This window comes from Nerophis lumbriciformis, linkage group LG11 (genome assembly GCF_033978685.3).
Source record: "Nerophis lumbriciformis linkage group LG11, RoL_Nlum_v2.1, whole genome shotgun sequence".
Classification (NCBI taxonomy): Eukaryota; Metazoa; Chordata; class Actinopteri; order Syngnathiformes; family Syngnathidae; genus Nerophis; species Nerophis lumbriciformis.
Genome location: NC_084558.2, coordinates 1,257,382 through 1,277,250, shown reverse-complemented (window position 1 = coordinate 1,277,250; position 19,869 = coordinate 1,257,382). Strand labels below are relative to the sequence as shown.

The 19,869-nt window shown below is 42.3% G+C and overlaps 1 protein-coding gene and 1 long non-coding RNA gene across 4 annotated transcripts in view; one reads left to right on the top strand and one right to left on the bottom strand.

The window, feature by feature from the left end:
• Positions 1-1,212: 1,212 nt before the first annotated feature.
• LOC133610937 (uncharacterized) lies at positions 1,213-14,592 on the bottom strand. The gene is made up of 3 exons (XR_009815938.1): positions 14,413-14,592; positions 12,728-12,798; positions 1,213-2,271 (listed from the first exon to the last, which is right to left on the bottom strand). It is a non-coding gene; the product is annotated as an uncharacterized lncRNA (long non-coding RNA).
• Positions 3,783-19,869, top strand: part of LOC133610928 (voltage-gated potassium channel KCNC1-like) — a 142,831-nt gene continuing 126,744 nt past the window's right edge. Inside the window, exon 1 of one of the 3 annotated variants that reach the window (XM_072914052.1) lies at positions 3,783-5,027. The gene's annotated coding sequence lies outside the window, so the exon portion shown is untranslated. The remainder of the gene's footprint in view (positions 5,028-19,869) is intronic. The other 2 variants (XM_061967698.2, XM_061967699.2) reach the window with 2 other exon arrangements.

The window sequence follows — 19,869 nt, the reverse complement described above, 5'->3', positions numbered from 1 at the left end:
TTCGGTGTCCGAATTGAAAAGTTGCGCTAGCGTGGGATCCAAAATGGCCGGTTCCGTCTCGTAGAAGTCATCGGGAGTCAGTGTCGCTGTTGTTCTGTGAATCCTGCCTTCCGGAAAGCTCGGACCACAGTTGTGACCGAAATATCTGCCCAAGCATTTACGATCCACTGGCAGATGTTGGCGTATGTCGTCCGAGGCTGTCTGCCCGTCTTAGTGAAGGTGTGTTCGCCTTCGGAGCTGTGTGAAAAAAGCCACCCGGCCTCTTCGCGTAAACTTCCCTTAACCACTCGCTCATCTTTTCTTCATCCATCCATCCCTTCGAGTTAGCTTTTATGATGACGCCGGCTGGAAAGGTCTCTTTTGGCAAGGTCTTCCTTTTGAATATCACCATGAGTGGAAGTTAGCATGGCAAGCTAGAACCACAGTGAAGGATGACTTCTCATTCCCTGTGGAGCGAATATTCACCGTACGTGCTCCCGTTCCACAGTGCGGTTCAGTTGCTGTGAAATACGGTAGTAATCCGTGTGCGGATGGAGAGATTGCGTCTTTTTATGACCCGGATCGTTTAGTAGGAGCCATTTTGTGGTCTTTACAGATGTAAACAGGAAATGAAACGTACGGTGATATCCGCGCGTTTTTTCTTCTTCTTCCGGGGGCGGGTGAAGCGCTTCCTGTTCTATGGGGGCGGGTGAAGCGCTTCCTGTTCTATGGGGGCGGGTGCTTTCCTTGGCGGTTGCTTGCGTAGAAGAAGAAGCGCTTCCTGTTCTACCGGGAAAAAAGATGGCGGCTGTTTACCGAAGTTGCGAGACCGAAACTTTATGAAAATGAATCGTAATAAAGCGCACCGGGTTATTAGGCGCACTGTCAGCTTTTGAGAAAAATTGTGGTTTTTAGGTGCGCCTTATAGTGCGGAAAATACGGTAGTTGTTTACCCCTAAATACCCAAAAGACAGGTTTTTACATTTAAGCACCCAATTTGACTAAAAGAGTGAGTTAAAATTATAGTACAATTTTAAATATTTTTTTTATGAGTCAATAAAACAATATTAAAAATTATAGTATAATTTTAGATGTACATTCATGGCCAAAAATACTGGCACCCCTGCATTTCTGTCAGATAATGCACCACTTTTCCCAGAAAATTGTTGAAATTACAAATGCTTTGGTGTTCACATGTTTATTTATTTCGTTTGCATTGGAACAAAACAACCCCCATGCCCCCCCCAAAAAACAAATCTGAAATTATTTTACACACAACTCCACAAATGGACTGGACAAAATAATTGGCAGTTTTTCAAAATTATAAGAAATACATGTATTCTAAGCATGTGATGCTCCTTTAGTTTGTAATTAAACTCACCTGTAGCAAGTAACAGATGCTGGCAATATAGAAATCACACTTGCGGCCAGTTAAAATGGAGAAAAGTTGACTCAACCTTTTGTGTGGTGTGTACCACACTGAGCATGGAGAAAAGAAAGAAGAACAAATAACTCTCAGAAGATTTAAGAACCAAGATTGTGGAAAAGCATGGAGAATCTCAAGGCTACGAGTCCATCTCCAGAGATCTAAATGTTCCTGTGTCTACTGTGTGCAATGTCATCAAGAAGTTTAAAGCCCATGACACTGTAGCTAACCTCCCTGGACATGGACCGAAGAGAAACATTCATGAAAGACTGCAACAAAGGATTGATAGAATTGTGGATAAAGAACCTCGATCCTTTTCCCAAACAAATTCAAGCTGACCTGCAGACACAGGCTAGAACAGTGTCCGCTCGCACTATCCGTCGCCATCTCAATGAAAAGGGATGCTATGGTAGATCCAGGAGGACCCCGCTGCTGACACGGAGACATAAAAAAAGCAAGTCTGGAGTTTGCAAAAACTTCCCTGAGCAAGCCAAAATCCTTCTGGGAGAACGTCCTGTGGACAGATGAGACTCAAGTGGAGCTTTTTGGTAAAGCACACCATCACACTGTTTACAGAAAACTAAATGAGGCCTTCAAGGAAAAGAACACCATACCTACAGCCAAACATGGTGGAGGTTCACTGATGTTTCGGGGTTGCTTTGCTGTTTCTGGTACTGGATGCCTCTGAGGACTACCAAATAATTTTGGGGCATAATGTAGGGCCCAGTGTCAGAAAGCTGGGTCTCCGTCAGAGGTCATGGGTCTTCCAGCAGGACAACGATCCAAAGCATACTTCAAAAAGCACACAAAAATGGCTGAATACAAAACGCTGGAGAGTTCTGAAGTGGCCATCAATGAGTCCAGATCTGTGGAGAGATGTAAAAAGAGCAGTTGGTAGAAGGCACCCTTCAAATCTGAGAGACTTGAAGCAGTTTGCAAAAGAAGAGTGGTCCAAAATTCCAGTAGCAAGGTGTAAGAAACTCATTGACGGTTACAGGAAGCGATTGATTTCAGTTATTTTTTCCAAAGGGTGTGCTACCAAATATTAAGTTGAGGGTGCCAATAATTTTGTCCAGTCCATTTTTAAAGTTCTGTGTAAAATAATATCAGATTTAGTTTTTTGGGGGGGGCTTTTTGTGTTGTTCCAATGCAAACAAAAGAAATAAACATGTGAATACCAAAGCGTTTGTAATTTTAACAATTTTCTGGGAGAAGTGGTGCATTATCTGACATTATCTGTGTGGGCATTAAGGGCGCCGCCCTCAACTGGTTCCGGTCGTACCTAACCGACAGGAGTTTTTGTGTAAAAGTAGACAGTTTTATGTCGTCCACAGCTCCTTTACCACATGGGGTCCCCCAGGGCTCAATCCTTGCCCCAATTTTATTTGCGCTTTACCTTCTCCCCCTTGGTTCTATTTTTAGGAAGTACAGTATTGCATTTCATTTTTATGCCGATGATTGCCAGATTTATTTTCCCATGGCACAACATAACACGGTTCAACGTCTTATTGACTGCCTGCACGACATCAAAGTCTGGCTTTCAGCTAACTTCCTGAGCCTAAATGAAGACAAAACAGAAGTTATGTTGTTCGGTCCAAGTCGCTCTCCCTCCCCCAACGTTGACCTCGGCACTCTGACCCCGTATCTCAGCGACTCTGTCACAAACCTGGGGGTAAAGTTTGACTCAGATTTTAAATTCGAAAAACAAATCAGCAGCGTCGTTCAAAAAAGCTTTTATCAATTACGCCAAATAGCGAAAGTGAAACCGCTTCTATCAAGACATGATCTTGAGAAATTAATCCACGCTTTTATCTCGACTCGTCTTGATTATTGTAATGCCCTGTATGTAGGCATTAGCCAGGCCTCCCTCGCCCGCCTGCAGCTCGTGCAGAACTCTGCTGCTCGTCTGCTAACACAGACCCGCAGACGTGAGCACATCACCCCTATTTTAGCGTCCCTTCACTGGCTCCCTGTGCGTTACCGAATACATTATAAACTCCTTTTATTTGTTTTTAAATGTCTAAACAACCTCGCGCCAACCTATCTCTCCGACCTCCTTCAGCCTTACTGCCCCACCCGATCCTTAAGATCAGCCGATCAGCTGCTGTTGACGGTCCCTGACACAAGGCTGAAGCTTAGAGGTGACAGAGCTTTCGCCGTTGCTGCTCCCAAGCTCTGGAACGACCTACCCCTGAGTGTTAGACAAGCCTCCTCTCTTCCTGTTTTTAAATCTCTCTTAAAAACATACTTTTATTCCATGGCTTTTAACACTGAGTGATATCCATCCTGCAATGGCGCCCCATAATACACCTGCTGTGATCCTGTTTTTATGTTTTTATTAATTCTATTTTAATTATTTATTTTTTATCGTGTTCTTTTTTGTGTTGTGTTGTGTTTGCTCGGTACTCGTTTTATCTTTTAACCTGCTCATTGTACAGCACTTTGGCTACCCCTGTGGTAAATTTTAAATGTGCTTTATAAATAAAGTTGATTTGATTTGATTTGAAATGCAGGGGTGCCAATATTTTTGGCCATGACTGTATATGTTCGTTTTGTGAGTCAAAATCACCGCAATAAATACAAAAATAATATAATAAATTATAACAAGATTCAAGAACATATTTTGTCCTAAATGCCCATATTGCAGGTTTCTAAGATTCAAGCATTATATTTGGCTGCATGTGCCAAAATCGCAACAATACATATAAGAACATTTTAACAAATATAGACATTTTGAATAAATCAATTTTTTTTCCTAAATGTCAATAATGCAGGATTAGTACCTCATTTAGCTATCAGGTAGTGTGTCAAAATATCTGATCAAATCATACCATTGTTGAATATCTGCGTATTGTCTTTTTATTGTTTGTGTTTTGGACGGCACGGCTTTTGTAGACGCACTCCTGCGGTGCCACATGACTGCTGATGTCAATGGAACCGGTAGACAAAATGGTGTTTGTACATCCATCCAGCAGCACAAAGAGAGAGAGAGCAGATGGCAATAAATCAGCACCATCCTCCCGCATCACTCCTCCATTGCATGCATTTATCTATTTGTGTACATTGAACATATTAGCCCTGCATGTGTATTCAACGTGGTTCCTCCCACCCTTCTGTCTTGTGGGTCGAATCCGCCCACATGGAACGTCTGAGGGAGGGAGAGGAAAAAAAAAAAAAAAATAGTGCAGGAGGTGACGCTCCTCTGAAGGAACAGAGAGAGGGAAAAGGCAAAAGAGAGGCTACATCTCCATTGAAACATTTGGCAAGGAGGCTTATAGAATATTATTATTATTATAGCTGAGACAGCTGGTCGTATTTTGGCAATAACACAAAGAAAAAGGTGCGGTTTTGTGATTGACAGCAACAAGAGAGGCAGTTTTCAGGGTGTTTTTCCCTCTTCTTCATCCCTTTTGCCATCATCAGCATGACAAGTGACAGTCGGCAATAACCAGTATTTTTTGCGCTGGGCAACAAACATAAAAAAAAAAAAAAGCAACAAAATCATCTTTGAATGCCACTGGATATACTCCTCCTCCTCGTTTGTGCGCCTTTTAGAAAGAAAACTACGCACTGATTGATCATTTTGTGTTGTGTTGCTGACACACAACCCGCTGAAGGCAAAGTGAGTATTAACCGTGCATGGGTTTTTTTGCTTTTCTTTTTTTGTTCTTCTTCCTAGCTCTCCGCCTCCATTGATGGAAGCGAGCACATTCAACAAGTCTCGTTTTGTCCTTAATAGCATGCGGCGCTGTAACCGTTGCAGCCTCACTGTTACTGTCGCAGTAAATATCATCCACAAGTCCATAAAGCACATGCTGACGCACAATATGTTGGCATAAGTCTTATTGCTTAGGGCAGCAGCACTGGTGGGTGTTCCCCACCTTGCTGGCTGTTTGCATGCGTGCATGTGTGCCTTTACATATTCATATATATGTATGTGTGTGTGTGAAGACCTGCATGCATGGAAGGAGGTTTGATAAAGCAAACACACACAATGTGTGTATATCAGGGCTTGGATCTCATCCAGGAAGTACAAGAGTGCAGTTAAATGTCTAGACGCTGATCTTCTTCCACCTCTGCCAACTTCCTTCATCTGCATTCCGCTGCATCACACACACACACCTACACTAAAACACACATACACACCAAGTCTCCAGTTTCATAACGCCCTTTCCTTCCTTGCTTCCTTTCCTTCCTTCCTCCCTTCCGTCACTTCCCGCCTGGCTTCTCACTGCCAACTGCATCTTCCCGTAACGCTCGCCTTTCTTTTTTTCATCCATTTGCTCTTCACCACCCCTCCCTCACGCACACACACACACTAGTCCTGCATTATAAATCTACAGCTGGTGCTATTTTTAGACCTAGGGTAACCCAGAAAACACCCCCCTTCGATTTGAGCCCAAAAGAGAGATGATGAGGATGCTGCCGCTGCTGTTGGGAAAAAAAAAAAAGAAGACAAAAGTGATGAGGGAGTGGATCTATTTTAAGGCTGGTGATTGAATTAGTTTGTGGATGTTTTATGTGTGTGCCTCTATCATCACCATCACCTGATGGCGCTCACACAGCCTGTCCAAAGCTCAAATCGTTCACCTTGAGGTTAACCTTTCATGCCTTCCATCCCCCACATTTGTTCTCATCATTTCTTCTGCGCCTCACGCAACAAATCATTCATGGACTATTCTCTCTGGCTTCTTTGTCTGGCATGAACCCAAATGGATCATGAATGGACTCCTCATGCAACTAATGTCCCGGAGATATAAAAAAGGAATAATATCGTCATGACAACACATTGTAACCCTAATTTTTTTTTTGTGTGTGTGTGTCTGTTTTAGTGATGTGCAATCTGCACTAATTCACTCCCTATAGAGATACATATTGGTCCAATACTATTCATACTATAATCACCTTCCATAGGTATTTTTTGTTTTTAGAAAGGGAACAAAAATATAGCTATAGGGTTAGTTCATCTTAATATATGACACTTGTTTCCATCTCTTGCAACTAGCGACTATTTTGATAGCCGATTAGTCGCGACTACCTTAACGTTATGTGGACCTATTGGATCATGAAGCGTGTTCAGTGGGTCTAATTTAGCCATGGACTTACAAATTTAGCTTGAGATATTTTTAGCCATGTGCTTACAATAGCTTTGCCTACTTTTTGCAGAAATATTTATTCATGAACTGTGCTGCTCATTAGGCTGCTAGAAAAAGAAAAATACCATAAACGTTTGTTCATTTAAAAGCAAGCAAGCAATTATACCACTGATTTTCCTTCCACTCATTGTAGATATTACCTATTAACATTGTTACAATTTTAAACTCAAATACACTTGAAAAATAATCATCATCTAATAATAATAATAATAATACCTGGGATTTATATAGCGCTTTTCTAAGTACCCAAAGTCGCTTTACATGTAGAACCCATCATTCATTCACACCTGGCAGTGTTAATATTCTTGATTGTAGATATCTGCACAAGTGTACAGTGGAACCTCAATTTACGAACTTAATTGATTCTTGAACAACATAAGGGTGTAAAGGCTCAACAATCTTTTTTTTTTATCCAAACAACACAACATTACAGCAAGCTTGAATGTCCACACACACACACACACACACACACACACACACACACACACACACACACTGGTTATCATTTGGAATGGGGACCAAGTTTTCGATCATCACTTGTGGGGATCACCCTTTCTACAGGCTGTGGAGGCATACATTTTTTGGGGTAAAATGGCCACTGCCCAGTTAGCTCATACACGTCTTTAAATCTCTGGATTGATGAAGTAATGTGCTGATCATTCTTACTGGGGAACCTGGGGAAAAAGAGTTATTATGGTTCATGGGGACCAAATTTAAATAATTTTGCATAATTCACACAAATTTGTACGTGACTACTGAGGACCATTTATATATATATATATATAAAAAAAAAGTTCTGTTACGATCCGCTGCCCGATCATAGTTTGTTTGTTTTCTAGTCACTTGTCTTTTCAGCACCTCTTGAGTTTCGTTTGTTTCTGTTGCCATGACGGCAAATTGCTTACACCTGCCTCTGGTTAGTGTCCGGGACGCGCACCTGTTGCCCGGGCGCTAATCAGAGGGCTATTTAGTCTTTGCCCTGGCCTCACTCGGTCTGGCTTCCTAGTTTGTTCCCATACAACTGATAACGACTACTTAGATTTCATGCTATGCTATTTTTGCCTGCTAGCTCCCACGCTAGTACTTTTGTTTTGCCTTTTGTGCTACGTGCATGTCTTTTGTTTGTTCATCGAATGATTTATATTTTAAATAAATCATTTTCCTACCTGCAAGCTGTGTCCGAAGCCGTCTGCATCCTTGGGAGAACCACACCCGCATCACGATGCGACCAAGTCGTTACAAGTTCCAAATTAAATATGACATGATCCTCAGAATACAGCACTACAGCTGTCCTCTTGTAGGAAGTTTCACCACTTAAATGTTAAAGCAAATCCTGCATCTTCTGTGGCATTACTGAAAACTGCTATTTAGCAGTAATGAAGTTGTCTGCTGTGCAAATGTCTCGCACTCAAACTAACCAGTAAACATGTTTTATGGGCCAAAGCTTAAAAAGCACTTAGGCATCTTCAGAATGGATCTGACTCTCATTTAAAAAGGTTTCCCTTTAGGGGACCTGTTTTTTTGTCCCCATACCGTCAGAGGTCCCCTAAAGGTGACTGTGCAAACCAGGGGTCACCAACGCGGTGCCCGCGGGCACCAGGTAGCCCGCAAGGATCAGATGAGTAGCCCGCTGGCCTGTTCTAAAAATAGCTCAAATAGCATCACATACCAGTGAGCTGCCTCTATTTTTTAAATTGTATTTATTTACTAGCAAGCTGGTCTCGCTTTGCTCGACATTTTTAATTCTAAGAGAGACAAAACTCAAATAAAATTTGAAAATCCAAGAAAATATTTTAAAGACTTTGTCTTCACTAACTGACAAAGAAACAGATAACAGATTTGGTGTCCAGTTCAAAGTGTGACATGATTTATTTAAAAATTTGAGAGTTGACTTTTGTATTTTACATGAGTTATTATTTGTACAAACATGGTGCAAAGTAATTCATGATTTGTTAAAAAATGTTAGTGTCTAGCTAGTTAAAATGGGATATTGTGATTTCACAAGACTGTCTTAGAAGTGATCATTTGAAAATGTTCAATTTGAAAAATGTGCACTTAGAGAAAATATAAAAATAAAGTGTTGCATATTGATATTTATCTGTTTCTATACTGTATATATTTATTGTGAAAAATCATTAATGTGATCAGTGTTTCCACAAAGATAAATATAATTAATTATTAATAATAACATAGAGTTAAAGGTAAATTGAGCAAATTGGCTATTTCTGGCAATTTATTTAAATGTGTATAAAACTGGTAGCCCTTCGCATTAATCAGTACCCAAGAAGTAGCTTTTGGTTTCAAAAAGGTTGGTGACCCCAGGTGTAAACAGAGCGATGTCCCCATTAAGTAAGCATTTCCAGAACACACACACACACACACACACACACACACACACACACACACCAAAGAACATCCATCCAACCATATTCTACAGCTTGTCCCTGTCGGGGACGCTGGGGGGCTGGAGCCTATCCCAGCTGCACTCGGGCAAATGGCGGGGTACACCCTGGACAAGTTGCCACCTTATCGCATGGCCAACACAGTTATACAGACAACATTCACACTCACATTCACACACAAGGGCCAATTTTTAGTATTGCCAATCAGTCTATCCCAAGGTGCATGTCTGTGGAGGTGAGAGGAAGCTTGAGTACAAAAAAAGGAAAATAATTTTACCTTGGATCAGGGAATACAGGTAAAAGCCAGTAAATTAGAATATTTTGAAAAACTTGATTTATTTCAGTAATTGCATTCAAAAGGTGTAACTTGTACATTATATTTATTCATTGCACACAGACTGATGCATTCAAATGCTTATTTCATTTAATTTTGATGATTTGAAGTGGCAACAAATGAAAATCCAAAATTCCGTGTGTCACAAAATTAGAATATTACTTAAGGCTAATACAAAAAAGGGATTTTTAGAAATGTTGGCCAACTGAAAAGTATGAAAATGAAAAATATGAGCATGTACAATACTCAATACTTGGTTGGAGCTCCTTTTGCCTCAATTACTGCGTTAATGCGGCGTGGCATGGAGTCGATGAGTTTCTGGCACTGCTCAGGTGTTATGAGAGCCCAGGTTGCTCTGATAGTGGCCTTCAACTCTTCTGCGTTTTTGGGTCTGGCATTCTGCATCTTCCTTTTCACAATACCCCACAGATTTTCTATGGGGCTAAGGTCAGGGGAGTTGGCGGGCCAATTTAGAACAGAAATACCATGGTCCGTAAACCAGGCACGGGTAGATTTTGCGCTGTGTGCAGGCGCCAAGTCCTGTTGGAACTTGAAATCTCCATCTCCATAGAGCAGGTCAGCAGCAGGAAGCATGAAGTGCTCTAAAACTTGCTGGTAGACGGCTGCGTTGACCCTGGATCTCAGGAAACAGAGTGGACCGACACCAGCAGATGACATGGCACCCCAAACCATCACTGATGGTGGAAATTTTACACTAGACTTCAGGCAACGTGGATCCTGTGCCTCTCCTGTCTTCCTCCAGACTCTGGGACCTCGATTTCCAAAGGAAATGCAAAATTTGCATGGTTGGTTGATGGTTTGGGGTGCCATGTCATCTGCTGGTGTCGGTCCACTCTGTTTCCTGAGATCCAGGGTCAACGCAGCCGTCTACCACCAAGTTTTAGAGCACTTCATGCTTCCTGCTGCTGACCTGCTCTATGGAGATGGAGATTTCAAGTTCCAACAGGACTTGGCGCCTGCACACAGCGCAAAATCTACCCCTGCCTGGTTTACGGACCATGGTATTTCTATTCTAAATTGGCCCGCCAACTCCCCTAACCTTAGCCCCATAGAAAATCTGTGAGGTATTGTGAAAAGGAAGATTCAGAATGCCAGACCCAAAAACGCAGAAGAGTTGAAGGCCACTATCAGAGCAACCTGGGCTCTCATAACACCTGAGCAGTGCCAGAAACTCATCGACTCCATGCCACGCCGCATTAACGCAGTAATTGAGGCAAAAGGAGCTCCAACCAAGTATTGAGTATTGTACATGCTCATATTTTTCATTTTCATACTTTTCAGTTGGCCAACATTTCTAAAAATCCCTTTTTTGTATTAGCCTTAAGTAATATTCTAATTTTGTGACACACGGAATTTTGGATTTTCATTTGTTGCCACTTCAAATCATCAAAATTAAATGAAATAAACATTTGAATGCATCAGTCTGTGTGCAATGAATAAATATAATGTACAAGTTACACCTTTTGAATGCAATTACTGAAATAAATCAAGTTTTTCAAAATATTCTAATTTACTGGCTTTTACCTGTATATGTGGCGTTGTTCCACACTATGTGAGTTTCGGAGTGATAAACGAGCAGTGGCTTCACGTAGCCACTGTTAGCGCTGGCACAAACTCGCATGTGAGGTGATCCTTCATCAACTTGTGTCTCGGTAGTGCCTTCTCCTTCGCTATAATAAAGGTCCTCTGTGGCATCTTTTTTGGTCTCATCGCAATTAAAGACTTGTTGCGGAACAAAGCCCCTTTCGCTGATAAAATCCTCGAACTGAAGGTGCCGCAAGCCAGAGGCTAACTAGCTGAAATGTTAGCTCAGAGCGGTTGTCGAGCAACCCCAAGTTATACAGCGAAACTGTTAGAGTTTGCACCCATTTAAAGTGTTACTGATCACACAAAATGATCTCGAAGACAGGCTGACACATTCCTGACCGGTACGACAATTGCCGTACCTCTGCAAATGTGGAAATAAACACGTCAGAAGTACCGCTCTTTGTCAAAGCTCTTAAAAATGGTGGCGCCTGTGTGTACGGCATGTAAACAGGGTGTGACGTAGGGGGCCCCGCTTCTTCAAAATGACCCTGTGTACAGGAAGTGATGTCATCAAAATGGCAGCCCTTGATGGCTTTAAGCAGCATGCAAAATGAATGAATGAATGAATTGCGAGACATAGTTTGCACGCAGAGGCACATTTGGCACCCTGTAAACATTCGTAAACAGAAAAGGATGCAAATGGGACGTTCGTAAATCGAGGTTCCACTTTAATATAGACAAAGATTAGCTGACAGACTTTGGACGAAAAATTATCGTTAAAGCTACACACTTAGTTAGCTAACAAGCTAACTATCTTGCTGAGTAGAGTTGGAAAAGACATCTTCCAGATGTCCAACAAGCCTCTGCTTTATATGCTCCCACATAACATGCATAGTGCCATGAAAAGGAAGTTCTGCTTTGCAGAAACTGAGCAAGTTATTTGTGTTTATGTTCAAATGTTCCCATTCTTTCAATGATTTTGCTAGCGGTGTTGTTTTAGTGGCCGCAGCCATTTTTCTCTTCCTGTTGCTTGTCGGTCATCAGTCGCGCTGACTCGCGCATGTTCTTTTCCGCTTGGAAAAACACAAGCGATGACTTCACCAATTAAAATGAATTAGGTTAAGTTACTTTTTGTTGGTTTAAAAAATTATTGATTCAAATGTTTAATCAGATTAAACCCACATACAAACTTTTTTTAAATCCATATTATATACATTTATATATATGTGTGTGTGTGTGTATATGTATATATATATATATATATATATATATATATATATATATATGTGTGTATGTATGTATTTACATATATATATATGTAAATATATGTATGTATGTAAATATATATATATATATGTGTATATATATATATATATATATATGTAAATATATGTATGTATGTAAATATATATATATATATATATATATATATATATGTAAATATATGTATGTATGTAATATATATAATATATATGTATGTATATATATTTGTATATATATATTGTGTGTGTATATATACTGTGTGTATATATATATATATATATATATATATATATATATATATATATATATATATATATTCATGGTGTTTAATTTGCACCGAGCAAGAGACTGAAGAAAGAAAGGAAAATACATGGTTTTCTAAAATCGATTTCTAAAAATTGTGAATCTATTTAGAATCAAAATGAATAATAATTTGTATGCACCTTTTAATGTTTTGACACATTTTCACCTTTTTCTGTGCAGCAGTTCAGGAGTAGAGGAGTTTGCTTACACAAACCAGGGCTGACAATAAAGCTGATGTCAAATGTAAATATATTATTTTTAGTATTAGACAGAGGCTCACATCATAACTACACACATGGGATGCTTCATGCTGTACCTGAAGATATTCTGGCTGCTTTTGCAGACCTCACTGGCTTCTCATAATCTTGTCATGGCCACCTGATTGTGCTGAAGACAAAAAAAAAAAACATTAATTCCTGTCGTCTGTAATGCATGTGAGAATACAGAAGATTTGCCTTGAAATCTCCTGTGGTCTAACGATTTTAGTCAGGAGGATGCTGCCTTTACTCTATTAATCATCTCTACTTGATTTCTGTTCAAAACCTACAACAAAGAGGGATCTTTTTTTTTTTTATTTGGGTGGTGACCGCAAGGCTTAAAAAGCGCCCTCAGGAGTGTGTGCTGTTTGGATTGGTTGTCCCCCGGAGACCTGGGGCCATTTCCTTTCTGCTGGCTTAATTGATCGACTATTTCATTCATGCCGTGGGACTTGGCCTGCATGCTGAGCTTTGTTATGATGGAGAACAGCCTCCGGTTACTCTTTTGTGTACGTGCACACAATATCTTGCTGGGTAAAATTATGTCGCTGCATTCTAAGGTATAGTTAAATAGTGGGGGACGATGTGGGGGGGGGGGGGGGGGGCTGCAGTTCCCCCATCTCAACTGCTGGGGGCTCCTGTGCACTGAGGGTGAAGCGGAGGGATGCAGGAGAGGAGGGGAGGGAGGGAAGTGATCTGGATGGAACAGCATGATGCCTTGTGGTTACATCCTTTGATGAGGTGGCGGGTGGTGATGTTGGCGTTGGGGGGCGGGTGGCTAAGAAGCATCACGCACGCACGAACACACATCCATAACTCCCCCAGGCTTGAAAGGGACAAGCGGTAGGAAATGGATGGATGGACGGATGCTTATTTTCTATCACTTATCATCATCATTAGCCCCGCCTCCTTCTGCATAGGTGCACTCCCTCCCTTATGTCCTTTTCTCCTTCTCATGTAACCCCCCCCTCCCTTTTTTTTTTGCTATTCAGCCAGGTCAGTTCCGCATAGTCAGCACTCCCCCGAATTCCTCCTTCTCCTCCATGTGTTCACTCTCCTCCGTCGCCTCTACCCAAAACTCCCATAATCCCGCACTACCCCCACCACCACCACCACCACCAGCACCTCTTCCTCTCTTCCCGCTGCAGTGTTCAGGCTAATCTATATTAACGGCTCCAATGATGCCCCCATTGGGGTTTTTTGGCGCCAGGTGAGCGTGCCACTCGTGTGCAGAGAGGCGATGGAGCGGGAAGGTGGCGTGGAGGCAGGAAATGCTGCAGGGGAGAGAGTGAGAGAGGGGGAGAGAGAGATAGAGAGAGACCCCCACCCCCTGTTTTAGCCTCTTTAGCATAGAAACACTCCGCCTTCTTTCTCACCTCCATGCCCCCCCACCCTTTCTCTCTTCCTCCATTTTATAACCCACTGCTCACTTTACCCTACCTGCTCTTAAACAGACATGCAAGCAAAAAGCACTTTCTCCCTCACACACGAAACCCCGATTTAAAGCACACATAAGGTATAAAATCAATAAAGTGACCACGTAGGACACCGGGGAGGGCAAGAAAAAGGCATGTAATCACACTTACATACAATATGAAGCAGTCAGAATGTCGCAAAGTGCAGTAAAAGTGGATGCTTGAGAGGAGCTGTCCTTGGTGCTGAACTGCAGCCCCAACACACTCTTAACTTCAGCATCTAAATCCACACTTCCATCATGCAGTCCTCCTTCCAGATCACAACTTACCTCGTTCTAGGCTCCTTTCCCGTGTAGAAAAAAAACAACATAGAATACGATGAATGGAATAGAAGGAGTGGCGTCAAACTAAGAGCGAAGTTGCTCCGCGCGGTGGAAACTCGGCCAACAAAGCAGAAGTGCTGCAGTGTCCTATAAGATGAGGAGAAAGTTGTGCAAAAGTGAGAGAAGCGAGAGGGGGAGGGCGGTGGTGGAGATGAGGAGGAAGAAAGGGGGAGGAGGAAGAGCAGTTCTCGCTCCTCAGTGAAAGGTGATTCCTTTATGCGGGAATACGAGAGATGGATGGAGGGAAAGTGCAGGAGAGAGAGAGTAATAAGAGGGATGGATGGAGGTGGGTGGCGGCTTGGGGGAATATTTATTTGAATAGGAGAAAAGGTTAACAACATAGATTTTCCTTTAACTGCATGGCCGGTCCCCGGAAGTACTGCTGCACATATTCCTGTACTTGTACCATAAATATACTGTACGTATATGTACTTTATGAAGCTGCTTTAACCAGCGTGATGCCTTCAATGTCTCTCCGTCGATCATGTAACCCTCCAGACATCCTAACTCACACTTGAGATTGAAACAATTGAGTCAACCATCAGTTTTGTCAGCATTTTTTCCCATTAGAATTTTTTTTAAAATCCAAGCAGTCCATTTCTGTTACATATGCATACAAAACATTAGGGGTGTAACAGTTAATTGATATGTTGATTTGTATTATAGATTCAACTACATCGATCTCTGCTCGGCAAGTTTGCCTTCCGGAAGATAGATATTGATCCATCCATCCATCTTCTTCCACTTATCCGTGGTCGGGTCACGGGGACAGCAGCCTAAGCAGAGAAGCCTAGATTTACCTCCCCCCAGCCACTTTATCCAGCTCCTCCCGGGAATCCTGAGGCGTTCCCAGGCCATCGGTGAGATATAGTCTTCCCAACGTGTCCTGAGTCTTCTCTGTGGTCTCTTACCGGTAGGACGTGCTCTAAACACCTCCCCAGGGAGGCGTCCGGGGTGCATCTTGACCAGATGCCCGGACCACCTCATCTGGCTCCTCTCGATGTGGAGGAGCAGTGGCTTTACTCTGAGTTCCTCTCAAATAACAAAGCTTCTCACCCTATCTCTAAGGGAGAGCCTCGCCACCCGACGGAGGAAACTCATTTCGGCCGCTAGTACCCTTGATCTTGTCCTTTTGGTCATAGCCAAAAGCTCATGACCAAAGTTGAGGATGGGAACGTAGATCGACCGATAAATTGAGAGCTTTGCCATCTGGCTCAGCTCCTTCTTCACCACGGCGGACCGATACAGTGTCCACATCACTGCAGACCCCGCACCGATCCGCCTGTCTATCTCACGATCCACTCTCCCCTCACTCATGAACAAGACTCCCAGGTACTTGAACTCCTTCACTTGGGGCAAGACTTCCTCCCTAACCCGGAGATGGCACTCCACACTTTTCCGGGCAAGAACCACGGACTTGGAGGTGCTGATTCTCATCCCAGTCCCACATTCGGCTGAGAGCTAAAGATCCTGGTCAGATAAGGCCATAAGGCCTGTGATGAGTAGGCGACTTGTCCAGGGTGTACCCCGCCTACCGCCCGAGTGCAGCTGAGATGGGCTCCAGCACCCCCCGCGAGCCCAGGGGGGACAAGCGGTAGAGAATGGTTGGTTGATTGAAAGCACATTTGTCACTCCAGGTCGCACGTTGGTGTTATGCACATGCCAAGATTAGATGAAAATCATACTTTTTTTTTGCATGTCCTCAGAGCCTGAAGCAGAGTCTGTCAGAGGCTAAGAGCTCGACTTAATGTCTAAGTAAGTACTTGCACCTCGCGGCGATGTCACAAAGTAGCCAGACTGCAAAACCCTGCAAACCGAGGCATCCAAAACTGCGTGCAAGCTCACGTCAAAATGCATGACCCTTATGATTTGGTACTTTGGGGAAGGCGTGGCGAAGTTGGTAGAGTGGCCGTGCCAGCAATCGGAGGGTTGCTGGTTACTGGGGTTCAATCCCCACCTTCTACCATCCTAGTCACGTCCGTTGTGTCCTTGGGCAAGACACTTCACCCTTGCTCCTGATGGGTGCTGGTTAGCGCCTTGCATGGCAGCTCCCGCCATCAGTGTGTGAATGTGTGTGTGAATGGGTGAATGTGGAAATACTGTCAAAGCGCTTCGAGTACCTTGAAGGTAGAAAAGCGCTATACAAGTATAACCCATTTATCATTTATGTTTATTTACTTTGGCGTTGCACGACTATTTAACTTTGTAACATTTCTACTGTAAGTCAGAAAAGACAAAAATCGTCATAGGTCCTGTTGCGTGCGACCAGTCCTTCTCTAAGGGAATAAAACACACTGGCCAATCCCAAGTTATTGTGGATGACATACTGTATATGTTGAGTAAGAAGGACCACCGAGACAGAATAGTACTTGGCCAAGTTTTACTAAAGCTTTAGGAGACCAGCCCTTACAATGCGACAATAGCATCAGCAAGAAGCGGTCTAAATTCAAACAAAAAGAGTCAGCTTATGTAGAGCGAAAACAGCCCTTCCAGCCCAGAAAGAAATACAGCTGTTGTTCCAAACTGAAAATGCCTTCTCCACAAAAAGGGAGTATGATATACCGTATTTCCTTGAATTTCCGCCGGGTATACAGGTAAAAGCCAGTAAATTAGAATATTTTGAAAAACTTGATTTATTTCAGTAATTGCATTCAAAAGGTGTAACTTGTACATTATATTTATTCATTGCACACAGACTGATGCATTCAAATGTTTATTTCATTTAATTTTGATGATTTGAAGTGGCAACAAATGAAAATCCAAAATTCCGTGTGTCACAAAATTAGAATATTACTTAAGGCTAATACAAAAAAGGGATTTTTAGAAATGTTGGCCAACTGAAAAGTATGAAAATGAAAAATATGAGCATGTACAATACTCAATACTTGGTTGGAGCTCCTTTTGCCTCAATTACTGCGTTAATGCGGCGTGGCATGGAGTCGATGAGTTTCTGGCACTGCTCAGGTGTTATGAGAGCCCAGGTTGCTCTGATAGTGGCCTTCAACTCTTCTGCGTTTTTGGGTCTGGCATTCTGCATCTTCCTTTTCACAATACCCCACAGATTTTCTATGGGGCTAAGGTCAGGGGAGTTGGCGGGCCAATTTAGAACAGAAATACCATGGTCCGTAAACCCGGCACGGGTAGATTTTGCGCTGTGTGCAGGCGCCAAGTCCTGTTGGAACTTGAAATCTCCATCTCCATAGAGCAGGTCAGCAGCAGGAAGCATGAAGTGCTCTAAAACTTGCTGGTAGACGGCTGCGTTGACCCTGGATCTCAGGAAACAGAGTGGACCGACACCAGCAGATGACATGGCACCCCAAACCATCACCCAACCATGCAAATTTTGCATTTCCTTTAGAAATCGAGGTCCCAGAGTCTGGAGGAAGACAGGAGAGGCACAGGATCCACGTTGCCTGAAGTCTAGTGTAAAGTTTCCACCATCAGTGATGGTTTGGGGTGCCATGTCATTTGCTGGTGTCGGTCCACTCTGTTTCCTGAGATCCAGGGTCAACGCAGCCGTCTACCAGCAAGTTTTAGAGCACTTCATGCTTCCTGCTGCTGACCTGCTCTATGGAGATGGAGATTTCAAGTTCCAACAGGACTTGGCGCCTGCACACAGCGCAAAATCTACCCGTGCCTGGTTTACGGACCATGGTATTTCTGTTCTAAATTGGCCCGCCAACTCCCCTGACCTTAGCCCCATAGAAAATCTGTGGGGTATTGTGAAAAGGAAGATGCAGAATGCCAGACCCAAAAACGCAGAAGAGTTGAAGGCCACTATCAGAGCAACCTGGGCTCTCATAACACCTGAGCAGTGCCAGAAACTCATCGACTCCATGCCACGCCGCATTAACGCAGTAATTGAGGCAAAAGGAGCTCCAACCAAGTATTGAGTATTGTACATGCTCATATTTTTCATTTTCATACTTTTCAGTTGGCCAACATTTCTAAAAATCCCTTTTTTGTATTAGCCTTAAGTAATATTCTAATTTTGTGACACACGGAATTTTGGATTTTCATTTGTTGCCACTTCAAATCATCAAAATTAAATGAAATAAACATTTGAATGCATCAGTCTGTGTGCAATGAATAAATATAATGTACAAGTTACACCTTTTGAATGCAATTACTGAAATAAATCAAGTTTTTCAAAATATTCTAATTTACTGGCTTTTACCTGTATATAAAACCTTCCTGGAGGGTTTTGAAGTTGTTTTAGAGGGCTTTGCAGGTTAACTGCATCTTACAAGCATTTTTTATCATCTTAAAAAATCATTAAAAACAAAAGATGTGTGTTCTTGTTTCTCATAATGATTGTGAACGATGGGCACAATTTAAAAAAAAGTGCAGTTCCCCTTTAAGCTCCAGCTTCATGTGCCTGAAATATAACATATTCCTAATATAACATAACTCCACAGTGCAGAAGACAAACACATTTTTGCATGTATACACTATCCAACAGCAACAGCGACACACACACACTGATATTTCCTTTTTCTAAAAGGTGATAGATTTTTCTGCATGCTTTGAATGGGAAAACGTAGTGCCATCTGGTGGACAAAAAAAGCTTTGCGTCAATGTTTTTCTGTAAAACCAACACGAAAAAAAGGTCACTTTTTCACCTTTGTTTTTTCAAACAAAGACTAAAAAACAAATCTACATATTTACCAAATTTGTCATCTAACTGTTAAATTGAAAATTGAGCAAACGGATACCCGGCGTATAAAATCAACGTCTGCAGATGTGTTTGATAGGTGCGCTCACCTAGAAGTGGTTTGGACACTTCTTTGTTTGAGCGACCTGTAGTTGCTTTAAGGTTGTAGATATCTCGGCATACAGTTTGACACTTTCCAAATGTATAATTATGTCAGCAAAATTCTCCAAACTTGACATTACGCGTATTTTTAAAGGGCACTGTTTTGGAATTTTGTCTGCTCAGTGGCCTTGTGGTTAGAGTGTCCGCCCTGAAATCGGTAGGTCGTGAGTTCAAACCCCGGCCGAGTCATACCAAAGACAATAGAAATGGGACCATTTACCTCCCTGCTTGGCACTCAGCATCAAAGGTTAGAATTGGGGGTTAAATCACCAAAATTATTCCCGAGCGGGGCCACTGCTGCTGCTCACTGCTCCCCTCACCTCCCAGGAGGTGGATCAAGGGGTTGGGTCAAAGCAGAGGTTAATTTCACCACACCGAGTGTGTGTGTGACTATCAGTGGTACTTTAACTTGAATAGAGTACTCCCATTGTCTTCATCATTAGCCACTATATTACAAATTAGAATGCATAAAAAAGACAAAAACATACACAAGAATTGTAATGATGGGCAAAAATAAAAAAGTGCAGTTCCCCTTTAAGGGTTAATAAAAAAGGATTCGTGGCATCTTCCTCCTGTTCATACTAACC